Genomic DNA, 11229 nt, shown 5'->3' with positions numbered 1-11229 from the left:
TGACTATCTAGCAATTGCAATGCCCCATAACACTATATACAGATGATGATGACAATGATGATGATGATCATGATGAAGAAGAAAAAGATAGTTAGAGATAGATTATAGATAGATAGAATACAGAAATGGAGATAGAGATATACAGTTTCCTCTAGACCTAAGATTTTTTTTTTTTTTGGGTCCGGTCATGGGGATTGAACTCTGAGCCTGGGCGCTGTCCCTCAGCTCTTCAGCTCAAGGCTAGCGCTCTACCACTTGAGCCACAGCGCCACTTCCGGCTTTTTTCTTTTTGCTTATGTGGTGCTGAGGAATCAAACCCAGGGCCTGGAGCATGCAAGGCAAGTGCTCTACCACTGAGCCATCTTCCCAGCCCCTAGACCTAAGATTTTTTTAATTTTTATTTAGTTTTTATTGTGAAAATACTGTACAGAGGGGTTACAATTACATGGGCAAGATAATGAGTACATTTCTTATCAAGCATTGTAGCTTCCTCCTTTGTTTCCCCTTCCCATCCATCCCTTCCCAGCCTCTCCCTCTCCACCCAATCCTCTCCCCCCCAAAGTTGTAAAGTTCATTTTCGACATGACAACTTGTACTTCTCATTGTTGCACCTGTATTCTAATTTAAAGACTTGTTTTTCCCCTTCCCCTTCACAAATTATACCGACATCAAATACGGTGAAAGCAGGGGTTATAGTGTGGGGGAGGGACATACAAAGCAACAAAGAAATAATCTTATAAATGCGTAGACCTAAGATTTTAGAATATAGAATGAAAGCTTCTCAAGATCATAGATCATGCTTGTGTCACTTTGTAGATGTCACCATGTAGATGTCACCGCAATGAGGAGAGCCATTAGATTCAATATCAAAACAGTCAACATCAACTGAGTACTTTTAAGTGCTAAGTGCCATATCAAATCCTCTCTATAAACATTTCATTTACTATGTAAATCAGCCATATGAGGAAAGCAAATTATCAGGCCTGTTTTTGAAGAGGCTAAGTGAATATTCAAAATTGATGTTTAATTCCTAACCCTCAGTACCTTGAAATGGGGATATTTGGAGATAGAGGTTGTTTGAAGTTGAGGTGATGCATGTGTGTGTGTGTGTGTGTGTGTGTGTGTGTGTGTGTGTGTGTGTGTGTTGTGTGTGTGTGCATGTACATGTGTGCATGTGGGTTGAGGTGGATGTGGATGTGTGTGTGTGTTTGTGTGTGTGTGTGTGTGTGTGTGTGTGTGTGCGTGCGTGCGTGCCAGCCTTCGGACATGAACTCGGGGCCTGAGCACTGTCCCTGAGCTTTCTTGCTACAGGCTAGCATTTGGCCACTTGAGCCACAGCTCCACTTCAGGCTTTTTTGATAGTTAATTGGAGATAAAAGTCTTTCATGCCCAGGCTGGCTGTGAATTGTGATTCTCAGATTTCAGCCTCCTGAGTAGCAAGGATAACAGGCATCAGCCACCAGCACCCAGCTGATATAGAGGTTTTTAAAAAGATAGTTGAACAAAAATGAGGTTCTTAGAATGGGTTCTAATTCCATCTGAGTGATGTATTATAAAAAGGGGAGATCAGGAAATTCACATAAACACGGAGGAACACAGGGAAAAAGATGGTCATCTAAGAGCAATGCCAGAAACTAAGAAAAAAAAACCCTACCAATACATTGACACTGGACTTCTAGTCTCCAACACAATGAGAAAAGAGATTGCTTTTGTTTAAGTCTGGTATTTTGTTTGACAGCCCTCACAGACTGATAGAGTAAATTATTTGCTCAATGTCACACCTCACCAGTAAGTGTACTGCCAACAGCAGTGCCTACCTGCAAATTATATATACTATTGAAATCAGCTCCTAGCTTCCCATCAGGAGAGGTGTGTTCCTCCCACATATGCACAGTGATAGGTGATCTTGAAGAAAGAACCCTGTTAGGTTCTAAGACTCACCTCGTGGTTTCTATCAATGGAAGCAGTCTGTGTGGATATAATCTCTTTTCTTCCTCTTATCTACAGGAAGCTCAGTGAAGAAGGGTTTTATAGCTCTGCATACTGCTGGGAGCATTGGGGAGACAATCTAATCCTTCCTAGGGATTAGTATGGCCCAAAGATCTGATTCTTTCTTTAAAAATAAAAAAGCTTAGAAAGAGAGAGCGCAGACCTGGCAGCTGGGAGCAAAGCAGGTGCACAACGTTTAGAAACAGAGAAACCTAAATAGAACCTCTGAATATCCCCCAGGGAACTGACACTAAACCAAGAAGTTCAGTGCAGGGGAAAAACTTCCTCTTCATTGATCCAGAGAGCCTGGGGAAACAGAAAGATGCAATATCCTTTCAACACTGAATGCTACCTGAGAAGGTGGGGGAGGAGCACTAGTAAGACCAAAAGAATAAGTTTTAGGATGAACTGGGAGACACCACTAACCTGGTTCATGGGTCAGATCCTTAACTTTACTCCTGAGCTGATCCACTGCATTTGAAGTTAGCCTTCCACCCAGCTATGAATGCTAGAAAATTGTATGTTTGGCTATTCACATTAAAACTCAACATCAATGACTAAGATGTAAAAGTTACCTCGTCTTTGCCATTCTCTTTCAGCTGATTTCTTAAGCTATTGCAGTTCTTGTCAGGAAAAAAGAATGTAATCTTGTTCTGATTTATTTCCTATTTTGTCACAGCCCTTTCTTCAAAATTAATGATCTAAATGCCTTGCTCCCAAGTATATGAAAGATTGGGTCTTTAAGGAATTCTGCCATATTCTCGAAACTAGATCAGCATGTATGTCTGGAAGAAATCTATCATTTTATGAAACCAATAAATATCCCTACTTTGCAAATGTGCTAGTGATGAATCACAGAGAAATATTACTTCATCTATCAGTATGTAATAAAATGTTTCAGACATTTCTATTTTCTGACTTTGCATTTTCAGTTCTGTTGTAAGACTAACATTCATTGATAAAATGTGATAGGCATGGATTTGAATTTTGCAAAGAAAAGCTGGCTATGGCTGCTGAGCCCACCTGTTTCTCTTTGCTTTCATCTTCCTGCAATATCTAGGATGTGTTTGCTCCCACTGCTGGCAAAACTCCTTAAGCCATCAGTCAGGAATCTTTCCAAGGACCTCCAGTGGCTGAAAGTTGGTACTTCAAGACCAACTTGACTCAAGCAGCCTACAAAGCTGAGCAATTCCTCAACCTACACTTCCCCATCCTGAGAACATTAGATTTGAGAATTGTGTTTTTGTGTAGCTGAATATCAGTTCAAGTTACAAGCCAACTATGTCACCATCATGAAACTTAGTACGGAAAACAGGTTGTCACTAGGTAAATTACATAAAGACATACACTGGGCAGCAATAGAGTCAGGCATTGAGCCCAGGTCTATCTCAACTTCTAGCTTTCAGTGTTACTCAAAATCATGGAGGGACTTTTAGAAACCTAGTTGGTTGTTCAGCACTGTGGGGGTCTTGAAACCTACATTTTTTTAAAACATGTCATATTAGTTAGCTTTTTGTAATTGTGATCAAAATACCCAACATAAACAATTTAAGGGTAGAAAGATTTATTTGTTTCATGGTGATAGACAAGTGTTTACCTCATGACAGATAGGAACCAGGAAGAGAATCCAGAAGGTGCCAGGGACAAGATAGCAGCTAGGACATGCCTCATGTGACGTACTTCCTCCATCTAAGTCTTACCTTCTAAGGTTTCCAAAACAGCACCACCATCTGGGGACATGAACCTGGGAGGACATTTTATATCCATGTCATAACATCTCACCCCTAGTTCCCAAAGGCTCATGGCAATCCCATATTACAAATACATTCTGTGTCTCTCCAAGAGTCTCTATAGTCATATAGTTCTGATATTTTTCAACAATCTTAGCCCATAGGCTCTGCTAAGACTCAGGCAAACTCTTACCTGTGAACCCTGTAAAATAAAAAGAAAGAAAGAAATAATCGTGGGGGGAGGGTGTAGTTGTGGAGGTGGGAGGGAAGGGATGGTAGGGGGAAAAAAAGGAGGAAGTAACAATGCTTGACAGGAAATGTATTCATTACCTTGCTCATATAACTCTACCCCCTCTGTACAGTATTTTTACAATAGAAACATATCAAAAAGAAATAAATAATAAAGCTGCATGCTTCCCTTATACAATGACACAGAATAAATATTCTCATTCTCAAAGGAAAGAATGGAATATAAAGGGGTAATGGGACCAAAGCAAGAATCAGCAAGGCACACATTAAATCCAAGAGATTCATGGCAAGCATCCAAGACCTATGATGACATGATCTGGGTCCCAAAGCTATGTTCTTGTTCTTTCTAACCCATATGACCTCTCTCTAGATAGCTCCACTCATTGCCTGCAGCTTTTCTTAGACATTTTCTACATCTTGGGAATTCCACTCTATTTTCTGACTCACCCTCACTGATTCATGAATTACCTTCTCAGGCTGCCTGCAAGGATCTTGACCCTGGCACACATTGCTGGCTTCCCAGGCCTTACTTTGACATCTCACTGGAAACTCCATGATCCTGTAACTTTTTATTCCTCATGCTTGCAAAACTAACATCACATAGATGAGGCCACAGTCTACCACCAATTCAGACAATATACAGGCCTTCTTGGGCCACAGTTGCAATGGCTTCTGAATGTATAAGTGACTATCTCCAGAAAAAAAAAACACTTTTTCCTTGGCTTTGTGTCATCAGGGAACTATTGGTTCTCTATTCTCAATGGAAAGTCTTTCAATGAGTTCACAAATTCTTGAGATGTTCTAGAGGCATCTTTCCTATTGTTTGTGCAAAATGCTTGGCTTTGTTGTGTGTGTGTGCCAGTCCTAGAGCTTGAACTCTGGGCCTGAGTACTGTCCCTGAACTTTTTTGCTCAGGCTAGCCTTCTACCATTCCAGCCACAGCTACACTTCCAGCTTTTTGGTAATTAACTGAAGATAAGAGTCTCATGCATCAGCTTTCTTACCCAGGCTGGCTTTGAACCATGATCCTCAGATCTCAACCTCCTGATTAGCTAGGATTACAGATATAAGCCACTGGCATCCTGCTTGGCAATAACTCCTCCTCCTCTTCCTCCTCCTCCTCCTCCTCTTCTTTGTCATTGTCATTGTCATCATCATGGTCATCTTTGTCATCATCGTCAGTTATGGGGCTTGAACTCAGGGCCTGGGCACTGTCCCTGAGTCTCTTTGTGCACAAGGCTAGCACCCTACCACCAGAGCCACAGTATCACTTCTGGTATTTGAGTGGTTAATTGGAGATAAGAGTCTTATGGGAAATTTTCTGCTTCAACTGGCTTTGAACCACGATCCTCAGATCTCAACCTCCTGCATAGCTAGGATTACAGGTGTGAGCCACTGGCACCCAGCTGTTTGGCTTCCTTTTAAGAGCACCGATCTCTTTACCATCCTACCATCCTTGTCTACAACTTTAAACAAAGTTCTTTTGAGGCAAAATGGCATATTTTTAAATTTTTTCCATTCTAATTTTCTTTTTAGCTCCCAATTCCTTTTTACTATAAACCTTGTTAAAAGCAGCCAGCAATAAAATTCAGTCATGCCACAATTTTAATGCTATTCTGTTTTAAAATTTTCCTTACCAAATTAATCAGCTACATTTTTGTGTGTATATGGCCAGTGCTTGGATTTATTCTCAGAGCCAGAGTGCTCTCACTTAGCTTTTTCAGTCAATATTGGTATTCTACTGCTTGAGCCACATGCCCACTTCTAGATTTTTGCTGGTTAATAGGAGATAAGAGAGTTTCACAGACTTTTCTGCTGGGCTGGCTTCAAACTGTGATCCTCATATTTCAGCCTCCTGAATGCCTAGGATTATAGCTGTGAACCACCACCATCTGGCTAATCAACTACTTCTGAATTTAGTCTCAAAGTCTTATGACATGGGCAAAGTGTAGACAAATTCTTTGACAGTATGCAACATAAGTGGTCTTGTTTAAATAGGGATACAGGTGGACCCATTGCAACAATGAGATGTACAAGATGTTATGTCCAAAATGAACTTTACAACTTTGGGGTGGGGGGTGGAGATGGGAAGGGATGGGAAAGGGAAACAAAGGAGGAGACAACAATGCTTGGTAAGAAATGTACTCATTACCTTGCCCAAGTAATTGTGACCCCTCTGTTATGGTATTTTCACAATAATTTTTTTTAAGTGGTCTTTATCCCAGTTCCTATTAGAGTCCTCATTTGTATCTGACACCTTATCAGCCAAATCTTTTCTCCCTTTCTATTAAGTACCACCAGAATTGCCTACTAAGTGGTGCTTGCTGTGTTTTAGCTATTTCTGGTCCAATTTTCTAAGTATTTTCCATCTCCCCCCCCACACAAACTAGGTCCAAATCCTTAAGAACCACATAGTATTAGTCACTTCTCTGGTACCAATTTTCCATATTAATTAATTTTTATCATTACTGTGACTAAAATACCTGACAGAAGACAACTTGAAGAAAGAAGACTTATTTTGGCTCCCAGTATCAGAATTCAATCCATGGTCTCTTGAATCTTATGTGCTTGAGCATAACAATGTCCCCTGACCATTGTGATATGCAGCCAACTGGAAGACATCATCTTTGTATTTCACTACTTCCCTGCAGGAAAGGCAGAGCTGGTCTCCTGAGATGTCAGCCGCCCTTTGGATGGAGCTGATAGGGTGGGTCTTATAACTTAGAAGTTATAATGTCAAATGGAAAACAATGAAAGATGAATAAGCAAATGAACTACTCACAGTTGGTAGCATCCATTCCTACTACTCCTGTTCACAAACTGTACTTTCACAACCATCCAAAAAAGGAACTGAACCTGCCACCTCCAACCTCTGTCCTGCTCAACAAAGGCATCCAATGGCCAGGTTGACTCTGGCATTGATTCTAAGAATGTAGACTTTGGAGCCAGGAGCCAGTGGCCCATGCATATAATCCTAGCTACTCAGGAGGCTGAGATTTGATGGTCGCAGTTCAAAACCAACGCAGGCAGGAAAGTCCATGAGGCTCATCTCCAATTAACCAGCAAAAATGGAAAAGTGGAGTTCAAGTAGGAGAGCACTGGCCTTGATCAGAAAAGCTCAAGAACATTACTCTGGCCCTGAGTTCAAGCCCCATGACTCTCTTCTCTCTCTTTCTCTCTCTCTCTCTTTCTCTCTTGCTCTTGCTCACTCTCTCTTGCTCTCTCTCTTTCACACACATACACATTCTTTTCAGTAAAATTTTAATATTAATTTTTAATATTTAATTAGACAACTATCATATACATGTTGGCAGCTGTATTGTTCTGCTTGGTACCTGGATGTATGGCAAGTGTTAGGCTGTAATAAGTCTACACTCATACACAAGTTCATGGTTATTCCTGTGTAAGCTCCAGGTCAAGAAAGTCAACATTGTTTGATTTAATTTATCTTATTTATCCCAGTCATTAATTCTATTACCAACACATGCAGAAACCCCATACCAAAGGTGCTAGTACATGGTAGCAAGGAATAAATATAGTATGCCCCAATGAAGACCAGTGTTTCCTAATCCTTTAGATCTCTGTCCTTGTGTCGTGACCACACTGACCCAGCTGACATTCACTGTGCACACTTTGAGGCACCCCACTATTCTTCCAAAGTATCCTTTCCTCACTCAGCACTTCCCACCACAAATCCACATAAACACTTCATTTTCCCTGGTGCATGGCCTGGTGCTCACAATTTCCCCTATGAAGTCTTCAGATGCTCTTTCAGTGAGAATTATTTTTACCTTCTTTGATTCAATGGCAGTGTGTTCATAGTAATATTTGTGATTCTAAGAATTATTACTCTCTCCTATTAGACTGCAGGCTCCCTGACAACCGAGATGTCTCAAGAGTGCTTTCATCCATTCATCAAGCTGTAAGTTAGGAAATGTGAGAGCAATAGAGAAACAGGGTACAGAGATTTCTCGGCACTGCAGAAAGAACCAATTATGCTGTGTTTCCAGTCATTCTACCCATTATTTTCACACAACACCTCCTGCTCAAAACCTACTACAGACTTTTTGCTCATATTCAGTCCTGGGGAGATAGTCACTGGACCAACAATTAAAGCAATGATATCCCACCAAACTACAGAGAAGAGGGAGGGGTTTGACAGATAACCAACCAGTCTGAGAAAGACATTGGGAAAAGATCTCAACAGAGACTGCAAAATGATTAAAGTCCAAGATAGAAGATACTAAATAAAATCTGCTAGATGGAATAGAAAGCAATTGTAAATGCCAGCATGAGAATTCATTAATTAATTCAACTATCCATGAACTCACCAAATGACCATTTTAAAGATAAATACCATGTGTTTGAAAATTTTATTAACTAGACACAATGTGTGCACTTTGAGGCCTATTGATTGAGGAGAGGGATAAAATTAGGTAACAACAGTGAAAATGTTAGAGCTTACACAATAAACAAGGATTCAAGATGGCAATGCTCTCACAGATAGCCCCCCTACTTTGTCTCTGACCACACTAAGATCTAGGGTCACAGCACATACTTTACCTCAAGGTACCCACTCCAATCAAACTCTACATATCTAAAGACTTGTCCTGCTACAAGAGGAATATCCCAACAGGCCAACAAGGAAAGTGAAAAGTGAAACAGTGAGCAGGACCCCTGTTGAGAGGCAGCACCCAGCGGCTCCTGGCTGAGACTCTCTGCAGATTTTAAACAAAGAAGCATCCAAACACTGAAGAAACGCTCAACACCAGACCGGCGGAAAGTTGGGAGGGAATCTGGTGAAAACCCCCGGAGCTGGCATGTAGACCCCAGCTCCAACACACCTGCTGGGCAGCTACGGAGGAGGACCCTACTCAGCCAACACCACCGCTGCAACCGCCAGAAATTAGCGCCACCCAGTAAGCACCCCAAAGTTGCAGCTGAAGCCAAAGTAAGGCGCCGTGAGGGCAATGCAGGCATGATCCCCGGGGACCCCTGCCACTTCCGCACACGACCCCCAGGACACCACAGCTGTAGCCAATCCCTCACCTCAAGGGACGCCCGCCCTGCCTATTGGGTGCTCTGCCAGGACTCACTCCTTCCTTGCCAACGCTGGGCACCAAACCCGGGCTCCCACAGCCACCACGGTATCACTCTGTGGGCTCCACCAACCCTGCACAAGCCCACCTCGTGCCTTCACCATCGCTGCCAGTTCTCCCAGCACCCGGACTCCTTACTCCACAGAGGGAGACCTTCAGCTGCTGCCGATGCCAACCCCCACTACCTAGTCCTGCCAATGCCCAGACCCTCCCGCTGAGAACCCGCCAAAGCTGTCCTGGCCCCCACAACACAGGCTCTGTGGTCCAGCGCACCAATAGCTACAGATTTTGTGAGTAACCCAATTGGGTCCACTCTGTAGGGTTCCAAAACCTACCGCCCAAGCCCCTGCCCAGAAGGGAGGGATCACATCAGAAGTGAACACAGATCTAAGTTCTGTTCCTGTGGCTACCTGGGAAAGCCCGGGAACACAGCTCCACAACGTGATAGCAAACTACAAATCTGAATCCCCCCAACGCCCCACCCTCAGGCTGAGAGTAGGATTCGAGGTAGCAGTCACCTTCCCTTGTCAAAAGGCCATCTGGATCCAACCGAACCACAAGGAAAGCAGACTATTGCAAGACATACAAGGTTTTATCAAGAATGGGCTTACAGGACTATGAGGAGACTCAAGCTCCCCCAAACAAGCTGAAAAATTCACTCTTTAGATTTTTTTGTTTTTTATGTTTGATTGTTGTTTGTTTTTGTTTCTTTGTGTTATTTCTGTTGTGTTTTTAGGATTTGCTATTTTACTTAAATCTTCTATTTTTTCACTATTATTTAGTTTTTTTCTTCTACTTTCCAATTTCCTAATTTTAACTTTTTTTCCTCTCTTTCCTTTTCATTCTGTCCATATTGTACTACTACTCCATCAGAGCTAAACTGTCTAGTCCTATACACAAAAGCCTTCTATGTATGTAAACATAATAATTACAGGAATTATCTTAGATTAATCACCTTTCCAATACTCTTTTTAAAAAAACTTCCTTTCTTTTTTTTATTTTGAAAATACCGTACAGAGGAGTTACAATTACATGGGCAAGCATTGTTGCCTCCTCCTTTGTTTCCCCTTTCTATCCCTTCCCATCTCCCCCCATCCCCTTCCCCATTTCCCCTCCCCAAAGTTGTAAAGTTCATTTTTTGACATAAAGACTTGTACATCTCATTGTTGCAATGAATAAAACTTTTTCTAATATCAGCAATTCTCCCAAATATACACATATAATTTCATTTCTTATTTTCATCTAGATTTCTAAACTATTACTTATATAATCTTTCTTCAAATTCTTTTTTACCTCTTACACTATGAAACAAGGTCTCTATTGTCTTCCTACTAAACATACTTCTCTAAGCTGTTCTTACCCATCTATCACTATACCCAATTTTTCTTCTTAATTTAAACTCATATCTCTCCAATCCTAACCCTTCTCTTCTTCATTTTCTTCAGTCCATTGATCCCCAACAGTTTATATCTGAGCCAACTTACAGTTGGTTCCATTTTGACTGAGTACAAGGCGTCTATCTTGTTAGCCTTAAGGTGTATACTATTTAACAGCTAAATCCATATGGTCTCACAAATTACAACTATACATAATCTCCACCCAGGAATCACAACATCACTCTCCAAGCAAAGAAAAAGAAAGCCAAATATGGAAATACCTACCCATAATTTTGGAAGTCTAAGTTCTAAACATATACACAACACCAGGTTGGCTCCTGCCCTAAAAGACTGTCTTATTGTCATATTGGAGTAGCTCTTATCTCCATCTAAACAAGTTATAGAGCAGTCCCAGAATGACCTAGAGGATAATGCTCAAAATATTTTAAAAGCCTGGCTGGTAAATCTGATGAATGAAAAGGTGGACACCCTGCACAGGGCTATATGAGAACATGATGAGGGCAATCAGAAATTAATAGATAACTTCATGGTCTCCACAAATAAAAAAATAAAGGAACGCCAACAGAAGGAGAAAGAGTCCAATGAAAAGATGGATACCCAGTTAAAGGAGTTGAAAGACAAGCCCAAAAACCAACCCCAGGAGGTAAGGCAATCTATTCAAGACTTAAAAGAAAACCTCAATAAAGAGCTGGCCACCATTAAGAAAACCAGCAAGAAGGAAGGGAAATAAATAGCAAAGTAAAAAGCCTTGAAAGCAGAATGGAG

Source organism: Dipodomys merriami, unplaced genomic scaffold (assembly GCF_024711535.1).
Source record: "Dipodomys merriami isolate MVZ:Mamm:240054 unplaced genomic scaffold, mDipMer1.0.p SCAF_4, whole genome shotgun sequence".
In the NCBI taxonomy this organism is placed as follows: domain Eukaryota; kingdom Metazoa; phylum Chordata; class Mammalia; order Rodentia; family Heteromyidae; genus Dipodomys; species Dipodomys merriami.
Note: the sequence above shows the minus strand (reverse complement) of the source record.